At 42.4% G+C, this 12,520-nt stretch overlaps 1 pseudogene; it reads left to right on the forward strand.

Moving 5' to 3' along the window:
* Positions 1 to 7,578: 7,578 nt before the first annotated feature.
* On the forward strand, positions 7,579 to 8,415 carry LOC100933234 (annotated as a pseudogene).
* Positions 8,416 to 12,520: the final 4,105 nt, after the last annotated feature.

Genomic DNA, 12,520 nt, shown 5'->3' on the forward strand with positions numbered 1-12,520 from the left:
CCATCACAGCTGCTCTGGTCTCAATCTTAAATCTATAGTTGATCAGTTCCACTAGATATCATGTATCCTCGAATCTCTTGTCCCTTGTCCTACTGCTCAGGTCTTCGCAAAATGAGATTTTGGCTGCCCCCAGCATCCTTTTCTGCTCCTGTGGAAGAGTCACAGAACTAGGCAAACTGGGTCCACTACAGATTTAGGTTTCCAAATTCAATTGGTTCTTCACTGTCATATGACAATCCCTTTATTCTTCCCTTTCTGACTCAATCACATTCTCTACAAGGACAATTTCAAACTTTCCCCTCCCTTTTTGAGCCCAATCAATCCTTCTTCTTCTTCCCTTTCCTCTCAGTGAAGAACCAGCACTGGTCATGGTCATCCATCGTGTATTAAGTGCCATGATGATGTTATATGAAGTCTGACCTTTAGTTTAGCTTGACAATTTTTCTTTCTTACAAGAGGGCTCAACGCTGAGGGGTGAAGGTTGGGACACAGTGATATCAGCAAATGCCTATGATAGAGGGGAGGATTCTGGGAAGAGTCAGAATAGATCAAATGACTATGCTATAAAAAACAAATGTCATCATTAACACATAGTCTTAAAACTATTGCTGGCCCCTTCCATCATTTCAAGGTATGTTGTTCAGCCACTTTTCAGTCATGTCTGACTTTTTGTGACCCCATTTGGGGCTTTCTTGACAGAGATATTGGAGTAGCTTGCCATTTCCTTCTCCAGCTCATTTTACAGATGAGGAAACTGAGGCTTGCCCAAGATCACACAACTATTAAGTATCTGAGGTCAGACTTGATTTCAGAAAGATGAGTCTCCTAATTCCAGGTTTTGTTGTCTATCTACTGTGTCACCTAGCTCTCCCCATGTCAAATGATGGGCCTTGCTTATTTTTCCTTTCCCCATTAACAAACTTCTAGAAAAAGTCATGAATACATTTGTTACCTCCATTTCTTCATCTCTTACTCACTTTTCAATCTCTTTAAAGCCCAAGGCTAACTCCAAAGTTATCTCTTAATCATCCAAATTCAATATCTTGACCTCTCTGAAACCTTTGACACCACTGACCACCACCCCCTTGAATCCTCTCTCTTCTCTAGGTTTCCTTGACATTGGTCCTTTAAGCTCCCTCTCTATGTGTTCTGATACACTCATTAACTGCATTGCCATTCACACATCCATGTTTTTCTTGCAAGGCTTTTCCCTGAGTCTTATTCTATTCTTTTTCTTTGTTCCCTCCCGTAATGATCTCATGAATTGCCATCAATTTTGGTGTCACCTCAACACAGATAATGAGATAATGACCAAAGCTTTATTTCTAGTTAACTGGATATCACTACTTGAATGACCCACAGACATCTCAAACTCAACTGTCCCCAATTATCTCATTTTCTTCCACCTTACCACCATACTCCATGCTTTTCCATTTTTGCTAAAGGTTGTTGCCCAAGTTCCCAACCTCATAACCATTCTTGACGCCTTCCTTTTCTCCATCCCTTTATTCCAAATTCTCCAAGACTTTTCAATCACACTTGGATCATATCCCTCCTATTGTCCTCTTTCTATTCACAGTTACTATCCAGCTTCAGGGCCTTATCATCTCTCTCTTTGGACTATTGCAGTAACTTGCTAATTAGTGTTCCTCCTTCCAGTCTTTTTCTCTCCCCTCACCACACAACTCCCTAAATAGTTTCCCCAAGTCATAGGTCTGACAATGTCAATCCTCAGATCAGGAATCTGACTCTAGCTCCCCTTTCCAGGCTGATTGATCTATATTCTATCTAGATGGGTGTAGTAGCCATTCCCCAAATTTGGGGAATTCCTCTCTCCTTCCCATCCATGCCTTTGGATAAGCTGTCTTTAATGCCTCTTTCCTCAGTAGCTAGATATCAAGGTAGATAGAGTACTGAGTTCACAGTCAAGAAATGTGAATTCAAATCCAGTCTCTATGGTCCTGAACAAGTCACTTAACCACTTTTTGCCTCAGTTATTTCAGACATAGAAATGGTACTTTGTTAATAGAGTTGTGAAGCTTAAATGATTTCATACTTGTAAAGTACCGGTGCATAGTAGGCACTTTATTAATGCTTATTCCTTTTTCCCTTTGGACTCTTAAAGTATTTCACTTCCTTCAAATCTCAGTTTGGGTGCCATCATGATCCTTTCCTCAAATTCTCTTATATTTACTTCTCTGGTTCTACGTCCTATTCTTTCAGTGGGAAGTCAGATCTTTGAGAGTGGGGACTATTTCCTGACCTCCCCCCTTTTTATCTGTGCTTTATCCTCAGTCCCTAGCATACTAATTAAGGAACTAAATAAATGTTTGTTAAATTGAATTTCACTGAAAGGAGAGAGTAACTGGTTTAGAAAGAGTGAGGATGTCTACCAACATTTTTGGGGGGAAAACATTATTAATTAGCAATATAAGCTGTCTCTGGCATAACATTAGGCATTAATAAGTGGATGCTGATTATGTTAATATCCATTCACTTTACTTATCCTTGTGGCTTCCTAGACCAAACTCCCTTCCCTGGCTACAGCTCCCCTCTATGTGTCCCCTCTTCCATTAGAATGTAAGCTCCATGAAAATAGCAACCATCTCAGTCTTGTTTATGGACCTCCAGTTTTAGACCAGTGTTTAATTGTTTGATTATTAAGTGGTTAATAAAGATCTTAATTCATTCATTGTGAAATGCCACTGTAGCATTGCTTAGATAAGCCTCAGAGGCCCAAAGCAGATGTTTGCCAATAAGTTCACCTTGAGTGTGTGAGCTTCTGCGACGCTGGAAAGAATAATGACTCCAGGGACATAGGACTTGGGTTCAAATTTTAGTCTAGCATTCAAAGTCCTGAATGATGCAGACTCAAGGTAACTTTCTGGCCATTCACTAGAAATAAGGGGAAAGACTGATTTGACTGGAAAGCTGGATAGGATTCAAAAAGAGGAACTTGGCTTTAGAGAATTAGAAGATAGCTCCCTCCTCCCAGGCTGGAAACCAGGGTTATCCCAGAGGTGGGGAGTAAGGGAGGTGGAACACCTCTGGGTCTTCACTTTGCTCTCATTTGATTTATCACAGGGATTTGGACTTCCTGTCAAAAGATAGCTCCCTGCAGGAACAGACAGACATCCCCAGGGCAACTAACAAGGCAGGTTCAGTAACCTTCCTCTCCCCTCCAGTCAGTTGTGAAAGGCTCTCTGGATTGGGGGAGATAAGGGAAACAGAGGGGTACCTGTAGCTCCAGCCTAGAGGATTTGTCTTTCTCCCAATAGACTTTCAATTCCTTCAGCCTTTATGCTTCTCTTGATTTCCTTCAAGCTATTGTCTTCCTTCATCTTTCTCTTCTCTTCTCTTCTTTCTTTTCTCCTTCCTCCCCCTCCTTCTGCTTTTCTTCTTGTCCTCTTAGATCACTCTACTCTATCTCCTCCCCTTCACCTTCTCTTTGTTTTCCATTTATTATTTTCTCAGTCTCATCTCTCTATAACCTCATCTATCTCCCTTTCTCCTGTCTCTTTTTTTACTCCTTTCTCTTTGCCTCTCTCACTCTATCTCATCCCCTTTTCTTTTCTCCTTTCTTGTCTCTTCCAGTCTCTCATTTCTCAGCTCAAGAACATTTATAAGTGCAGATCACTGTATTAGATGCTGGGCACATGCAAAGGTTTAAGATAACACAATTCAGATTCTTAAGAAACTTAGGTTGCTTTTGGGTGGAAGCAGAGGGCAGGGTGGGATTCTGAAAAATGAGAAGGACAAAGGGAGTGGCTTCCAGGATCTTTCTTCTCCCTCCCTTCCTTTGTTCTTCATTCTCTTTTCTCTTTTCCCTCTTTCTCTTTTTTCAATCTCCTACCTGGATCAGCCTCTGTTTCTGAATGCCCCCAAAATACTCAGACATGGCCCCTTCCTCTTATAGTTAGCTCACACCCCAGGAATTGGGAGCATTTTAAACTTTTCTGGAAAGATACTGAGGAATCCATTCTCCAAAAGGAAGCTCAGGGAGGTCAGAGACTGATTTTTGTTTGTGTTTTCCCCGCTCCTGACATAGTATCTGGCACATCATAGTTGCCTAATAAGTAATTGACTGGATTCTGGAGAAATTTTTACTGATTTTCAAAATTATTGGCTCCTATCAACCAACCACTCTTAGCCCAGAAGCTACACCTTTGGGATTTACCCTGCTGTAAGGAATCCTAGTGAGAAAAGAATCTTAAGTAAGTCTAAGCCATGTGTTTTGTGATTTTTATTTTTATTTTTTTGCTGACAACATGAGAACAGACATGCAGTTATCTGATGGAATGCCAAGGAAGAATAAAAGAAAGGTCAACCATCCTTTTGGTGCCTTAATTAATGAGTATTCCTCATTGCAGGCCTGTGTTTATCCAGAAAACTTGGCCAGTTCCTGAAGTAAACACGATCCTCCTAAAAGAATGAACAAATATTCTCTTTGGTGGGCCTCTTGTGATGGAGCATCCTGTGCGTGGGAGGCTGCTATGTCTCAAGAGTCATGTATCAAATGACAATACTTAGCTTAGTGTCTTCTTTGTTCTCAGCCTCTAAAAACTCCTCAGTGGAAAGGGACTTTGAGGATTTGGGCTAGGAAGTACTTGGACAGCTTGCCTAGCAATGGCTTCCACTAGAGACTCTGAATAGCTGTGACATTTTCTTAGCCAAGGAATTCAGATATTGGTGCTTCCTCTGAGTGGCAATGATGCATGTTGTATATTGTTTGTTTGTTATAGTGGTCAGTGTGTTTGTTTCTTTTGTACTATGAGTTTCCTCTTTCCTTATGTCTTATTTAAATCAAGATTCTGAGCAGTAATAAACTTATACCCACCCTCTTTAAGACTATGCCTGTTGAAATGTAAATTCCGAACCTAGATTAATCTTACACTTGCCTAGCTTCATCTTCAGATTCCCCTCTTTATGGGATAATCGCTCACATAGGAGTAGGGATGAGTGCTTGGAGGGTGATGACAGGTGGGTCTAAGACTAAGTCACTAGTCTCCAAGTCTGAGTCCTCACCTGAAACCAAAGAACTTGGTCCCTCCCATCCCCATAGCTAATGGAGAAAAAGAGAGAACTGGGAAAAGGTCAGAGAAGAAGTTCTAGATCCAGGCTGGATATTTTCTTCCCAAGCCTCTGCTTTCAGACCTGTACTAGGGGAGAATGGATCAATGCCTCTCCTTCCATCTTACTAAAGGAAAGATTTGAGGAGGGGGATTTGGAAAAAGAGGAGGTAAATAACTGGGCCAGAGAAAATTAGAAGGATATCCCCTTCCTTCTTCCACCCCCCGTGGCTCTGTCATCATCCTTCCAAGACTTCTATGCTTCTTCATCTCCATGTTCTTCTGGAGTCTACCTCCTACCTCTACCTCCTGGGCCAATATCCATTTCTTTCCTTCTTCCCCTCCTCTCAATTCCCCCAGAGACTCCCTTGCTCCTCTGGCCATCTCCAGCAAAGCTGTTGGAGCAGTTTTCATTATTCTTTCTTTATTTGTCCTGGATTGAGAAACCCCGCTGTGGTCAGAAGCCGAAGACAGCTGCTCTGTCCTTCTGTCCAGTGCTGTTTTCTCCCTTCCAAAAGGCTGTCCAGAGACATTAAGCATTGCAAATAGGCCAGGCCAGCTGTAACTAGGAAAAGGACAGGGCAGAAAGCCAGGAAAACAAGGCCCAAACCTTCACAAAAAGCCAAAGAAGCTTGTCCTTGTTTGCTCTCTCTCTCTCCTTACCCCCTTCTCCTCTTCAGCTCAGCACCTTCCACAATGTCTTCCTGGCAGTTGGAGAGTATCTGATAACCTTGTTCTCACTGAATGATGAGTGATGAAAAATGGGATCTCTCCCAGAATTGTTTACACTTTAAAAGTTGAACCCAGAGAGAGAGAGCGGTGCTAAATCTCAGCGTTTCTAATGGTGAAGATCTGGGACATTCTGGGGTCCCTCATCATATTACAGGACAGACATATTGCAGGATCATTACTCTGGAAAGAATCTCATAGATCATTTAATCCAACTCCTTCATTTTACAGATGGGGAAACATCTCAGAAAATTAAATGACCAAGGTCACACATAGGATCATAGAGTTGTTCAGGGCTACACAGTATGTATCCTCAGACACTCTCTCCCCACCACACCAAACTACCTTCTTCCATCACTATGGCATTTCTTGTCTCCTCTCTTCAGTGCTGAGCTTCAAAGACTGAAGCTAGGTCTATAGCTTTTTTGATGTTCTGGGCTTCTCTGCCCTGAACCTTCTGTACTGATCCCCTAGCAAGTCCCCCTTCTTGCATATTATTAAAACATAAGAAACAAACAAACAAAAAAAACAAAGAATTCAAAGGAACCGGGAAAACTCCTTTGAAATGATGCATAGCTAAATAAACAGAAGCAGAAAAATGTATACCAAGTTGATAGCAATGTAAATGAAAAGAACAAGGAAATGAAACTGACACAGTAAAATTATAATGACCAATGTTGGCCTTGGAGAAGGGGAAGAAGACCTCCCTCCTTTGGGTAGAAAGGTTGGGGGGAGGGGAAACTAGGTGTATAGAATGCTCCATGTAAATAGTTGTTGGAATCCTAGTGTCAACTCAACTTGAAACAAGGTGAAAACTCAAGGGTGATGTCAGAATCCTGGTGTTAACTCAATAGAATTGATACAGTGCTTATTGGCTCACACCTTAGAGGGAATCCTTACAAGGTGATAAGTTGCTAATACTGATGGAAACAATGCTTGTGTTCATACCTTTAGAGAGCTCATAAGTATCTAAGTACTCAATGGAGTTCACACAGTTCAGGGCTTAGTATGAGATCCGAATTCACACCTCCCTTAGGGCCAGAGAGCACTCTGGGAGATAACCCATAATCCCTCTCTCTCAGAGATCCTATATAAGAAACAGACAGAGTCTCTCTTGGGAAGTTGAGCTGAAAACACTGAGAGAAGAGTTCAGCTGAATTAGACTGAAGAAGGGAGCGTTGGTCAGTTCAGCAGAAGCCCACTCCCAGACGCGCAACCAGATTGGGAGATACAGAAGCCTACTCGCCTCAGTTGGAGATTGAGAAGCCACAAGTCGGAGCTGAGCTGGAGGCTGAAGAAAGCAGAGGCAGGAGCCAAGGACAAACCTGCAAGATCTCTTGGAACCAGAGATAGACCTCTGGGCTAACTGGGTTACATTGTAGGACACATTAAAGTTCAGATCTTTTATCAGCTGGCTGCGATTTTGGAGTAATTATTGATTGTAACTGAGACTAAGGCTGCCTCCAGAAAAACCTTCACATATTGGCGCCTTGAACATGGGGCTGACAGGCCCTTCAGTGGATTTCATTGGAAAAGCTGCGATCATGATTTAAGTGGAAAAGCCTGTGACCCTAATCGAGGGAAGTATTAAATTATATGTATTAAATACGACGCTTTTTCATTTGCGAGTAGAAGGGGCAGAGCGGGACACAGAGGCAGTGGCGGGAGGTCAGTCTTCGGCAGAGGAGACGGCAGCAGCAGCGAGCAGCTGAGGCAGCGACAGCGGCAGCAGAGGCGGATTCGACGGCAAGACAGGGCAGCGAGGCAGCCCGGCGGCACCATGAGCTACAGCGGGGATCAGAACTACAGCGAGCCGGAATCCCGTTCCGCTTCCAGAAGTGGGAGTGCCCATGGATCTGGGAAATCCACAGGGCACACCCCAGCAAGGTCACGTTCCAAGGAAGATTCCCTGCCCTCCAGATCCAAGTCGAGGTCCAGGTTTGAGTCTCAATCGAGATCCAGAAGAAGTTCTCGTTGGCATTATACTAGATCACGTTCTCGCTCCCGCTCCCACAGACGATCCCGGAGCAGGTCGTACAGTCGAGATTACCGAAGGCGACATAGCCACAGTCACTCTCCAAAGTCTACCCGCAGGTGTCACGTTGGGAATAGAGCCAATCCCGACCCCAATTGTTGTCTCGGAGTGTTTGGATTGAGTTTGTATACTAATGAGAGGGATCTCAGAGAAGTATTTTCCAAATATGGCCCAATTGCGGATGTGTCCATTGTGTATGACCAACAGTCTCGGCGCTCCCGAGGATTTGCCTTTGTCTACTTTGAGAATGTGGATGATGCCAAGGAAGCTAAAGAGCGTGCCAATGGAATGGAACTGGATGGCCGGAGGGTCCGAGTAGACTTTTCTATAACAAAAAGACCCCACACCCCAACCCCTGGAATCTACATGGGAAGACCTACTTATGGCAGTTCCCGCCGTCGTGGTTACTATGATAGAGGCTACAATCGAGGGTATGATGATCGTGATTATTACAGCAGATCTTACAGAGGAGAAGGTGGAGGAGGAGGAGGGTGGAGAGCTGCCCAAGACAGGGATCAGATTTACAGGAGGCCATCACCCTCCCCATATTACAGTCGTGGGGGTTATAGGTCATGGTCTTGATCTCGATTTTATTCACCTTGTGGCTATTAGAGCATGAAGATGGTGAATTTCTGAAATGGGATTTTTGTTTTGTGGACAATATTTTTTTTTATTGTGAACAGTGCCTAGTGAATAGGTGACTTTTACACCTTTTATGAAGACCACTTTTGGTGGAGTTGAAATACTGTTTTCATTCTGCATTTGTGTAGTTTGGTGCTTTGTTCAAAGTTAAGTGTTTTAGCGAAGTATGTTTTGCATGTATTTTTTACAGTCTAAATTTTGACTGCTGAGAAGTTTCTATTGTACAAAAACTTCATTTAAAAGGTTTTTCTACTGCATCCAGGGTAACCTCAAGATTTGATATTTATGTAAAATGCCTCCAAATGGTAAACCAACAATAAACAGTTTGATTTCTACTTTTCTTTGCACCACATCAATGCTTATTAGGAAAACTGAATTTTCAAATTAGTCTGTGGAAAATAGTCAGATGCCCTTTCACCCTTGCCATTTAGAGAGCACCGAACTTAAATATATCTACAACTGAGTGTTATGATTATAATACTGTGTAACTCCGTATTACTAATATTAGAAATAAAGGTATTTCTATCCAGCAATTGCTTATTGCTTGTCTTGAGTGTTGTTTGTCAAGCCTTTATGTAATCTGTGCAAATAGCAAGTGAGGACAATAGTTACGGTCTAATGGGGGCCTCCAAGAAGACCTGTCTTCCTCACGAGGCTGTTTTAGAAGTGATGTGGAGCTTTTGGCTGTCGATGAGTAACGGGACATTCCACCACAAATGTAATCTTAATTTTCTGGCTTTCGATTACAAATAAAAATGGGTGCTTCATAAGAGATGGGAGAAAGGAACACGCCAGCAGTTTGATGAGTGAACTGAAGACTTTGCCTGTTAAATTTCAAAAACTTTCGAGATCCTTTTGCTTACCAAAGGAGGCCTGATTCACTCGATCAGGGTCACAGGCTTTTCCACTTAAATCAGGATCAGAGGCTTTTCCAAGGAAATCAGGATTGCAGCTTTTCCAATGAAATCCACTGAAGGGCCTGTCAGCCCCACCAATATGTGAAGGTTTTTCTGGAGGCAGCCTTAGTCTCTGTTACAATCAATGATTACTCCCAAATCGCAGCCTGTGAAGACCGCATATTTTAAAATCAGCCGGAGTCAGGAATTCAGGTTAGGGGAAAATCGTCAATCTTTATTCTCAGTGAAAAAAGATCAGAGGTGGAAGAGAATGGGCGATAGCAATGTGTGCAGCTGAGTCAAGAAGCTAGCTAGATCAGCAGCCACACGACCAACAGCTACAAGCATAGAACCCAGGCCCAATCTCTCCCAGCCTCTCTTCCTGTCTCTCTGCCTCCACCCACCAAAATCGTCATTTCCTATACAACACATCTGGACTTGCACAGAGAGTGGGCGGGGGCCATTCTTTATCCAAGCATGTATATTAATAGAGTATAGTCCAATTACTATTTAGCCTCATGTGCTTGGGACCTCAGTGCATCAACTCAAGCCTCAGCCCATTACAGCTGATAAAAGATCTGAACTTTTATCACCTGGTTGTGTTTTGGAAAAAGACCACCACAAATAGTGGTCACTTTTTTAAAAAAAGGAAGTTTCATGGAATCGAACCCACTTAAAAGGTCATTCTAACCTCCTCCTTGATGATGTTCTCATATTCCTATCAGCCCTATTCATTCATTGTTGTGTAACATATCACTAAACAGGGCATTAATTTTCTATAGGAACTATATTTATACAATAAACGATATGGCATAGTAAGCAGAATGGAATCTAGTTCAAACTGCTTTTGCCCCAATCCCACCCAAGGGGAAGTGTCTAACCCCAAACCACATACATAATGCAGCACAATTAAGCTTTGGATTTACCTTCCTAACCCTTATTTGAACTTACAAGTCTAATACCCAGAAAAGGATATCTACTGTTTCCCTTGGGTAGTATGAGGATTGTATATCTAATATTCATGAGCCCCCACTGGTATGCTTCTCACCATGATTTTCCGTTGATAACAATTGGTCAAACAATTAATTTTTAGGAATTTAGGAATTACTAGGATGATATAATAAGAACAATTAAAAAACATTCCTCTAAAAGCATGTGATCCATTCTTCTATAAGCACATACAGAGCCCAGGGAAACATGGACTCAAGCTTAGAGAGTATATGTAGAAAATGTGCAACTCATAGCTTCTGGAAATCTTTTCACTAGAATCCTCAAGTTGTTCCCTCTTGTCATGTATAGTTACACTGTTTTGTTTTTTTCTGGGTTCTTTATAGGATTTTGAATCTTCCTCCAGTCTTTCTTGTTCTTCACTCCTAACGCAAACACATTGCCAGCTGTCCCAGGTACATGCTAGGATGCCTAGGGAACAGACTAAATCCAGTTTTCTGAAGTTTCCCTCTGGTCAAGGGGAATGGAATATGAGGAGTCTGAAATGCTTTTATTCCTCTGCAAGTGATTTAGTGATTCCTTCTCAAGGGTTAGATTGGAGCACTTCTCGCCAAACTTCTCATCTGTTTGAATCCCTGATCCCAACTAGCTCAGTGGTCTCATATAAGGTCAGAAGGCATGGCCAGCTCAGTTAATTATTTCCCAGATGAAACCCTGTAAGACTGATACCATGAGTATATTTGACAGCTGAGAAAACTGAGTCTGAGGTCTAGAATTTGGACCCACAGATTCTTAGTCCAGCTACCTCCTTTTGCCTCTCAGCCTTTCCTCCCAAAGCTGAGATTAATCTTATTGTCAATTTCTCTGGTAATAACTTGTGGTGGGAGTGGGTCTGAAAATCCCAAATTTAGCTGTGTGGTCTGTTTCTATAGGTTTCATTTGTCCAAAATATAAGCAAAAAAGCTAGAGTGTCTCCTTATTCTCTCCATCCCTATCCCACCAACCCTGCTGAGCCTAGGGCCCACCACGCAGGGACCACTTGCTGAATTCAATTGAAACTGACTTGATTTACCACCCTAGAAAAGGCAATCATACATCACTGGCAACTTATCTGGGGCTTTTTGTCCTTTACTGGATTATTTACTTTGCACACATTAAAATGACTTTGAGTTATTGCTCCAATTATGGATTCTCAGTTCAGAGGAGGGGGGACTCACTCAGTGTGGGCTGGAGCAGTCAGGGCAGGCCTCATGGAGGAGGAGGGGCAGGTTTTAGCAACCTGAGGTGGTGACCCAATTCTCCACCCTCTGCATTTCTGGGGCTTTGGGTGCTGGTGTGTGTGTGTGTGTGTGTGTGTGTGTGTGTGTGTGTGCACGCACATTTCATTGTGTTTGCATAGGTCAATAACTGTTAATCTGCATTTTGGTCCCTCTAAGTCTGTAGGTGCATATATGTGTGTGTGTCTATGAATACATGTGTAGAGTGGGTGCACGCTCAGCTCAGGTGAACTGGATCTTTTCAGTTGACAGCTTGACAGCAGAGGAAGAGAAACTGGGGCAGAGCATCACTGGAAGTATCAGTCTGACATCTGGGCCTCAGCACCTGCCTGAAAACTTGCTCTCTCTGTCTCTCTCTTTCCTTCTCTCAATCTCTATTTTCTGTTTCTGTTCTCTTCTCTCTTTGTCTCTGTCTCTGTCTCTCTCTCCCCTTTTCTCTCTCTCTTTCTGTCTCTGTCTCTCTCTCTTTCTCTCTCTCTCCCCTTCTCTCTCTGTCTCTACCTCCCTCTCTCTTTCTGTGTTTCTCTCTCTTCCTTCCTCTCTTTTCTCCTCCTTTCTCTCTGCTTTTGCTTCTGTTTCTCTCTCCCTTTCCCTCCCTCCTTTCCTTTCCATCTTTTTGTCTCTGTCTTCTTTTTCTCCTCTCTTTCTTTCTGTTTTTTTCCCTTTCTCTCTCCCTCCATATCTATTTTCCTCTCATATACTCTTTTTCTAATTTTTCTTTCTCACTATTCTTTATAATTCTTATTCCCTTTCTCTTATCTTTTTCCTCTTTCATTCTCTCTTTCATCTACCCTCTCTCAATCTTAACCTACTTTCTTTTCTCTGCTTTGTCTCACATTTCTTCTCAGCTTTCTTTCTAATTATTTTTCATTCCATTTATCTTATTCTCTTTCACCCTTCTCTCTTTTATTCCTACTTTCATTG

The sequence above is a fragment of the Sarcophilus harrisii genome, chromosome 4 (assembly GCF_902635505.1).
Source record: "Sarcophilus harrisii chromosome 4, mSarHar1.11, whole genome shotgun sequence".
Taxonomy (NCBI): Eukaryota; Metazoa; Chordata; class Mammalia; order Dasyuromorphia; family Dasyuridae; genus Sarcophilus; species Sarcophilus harrisii.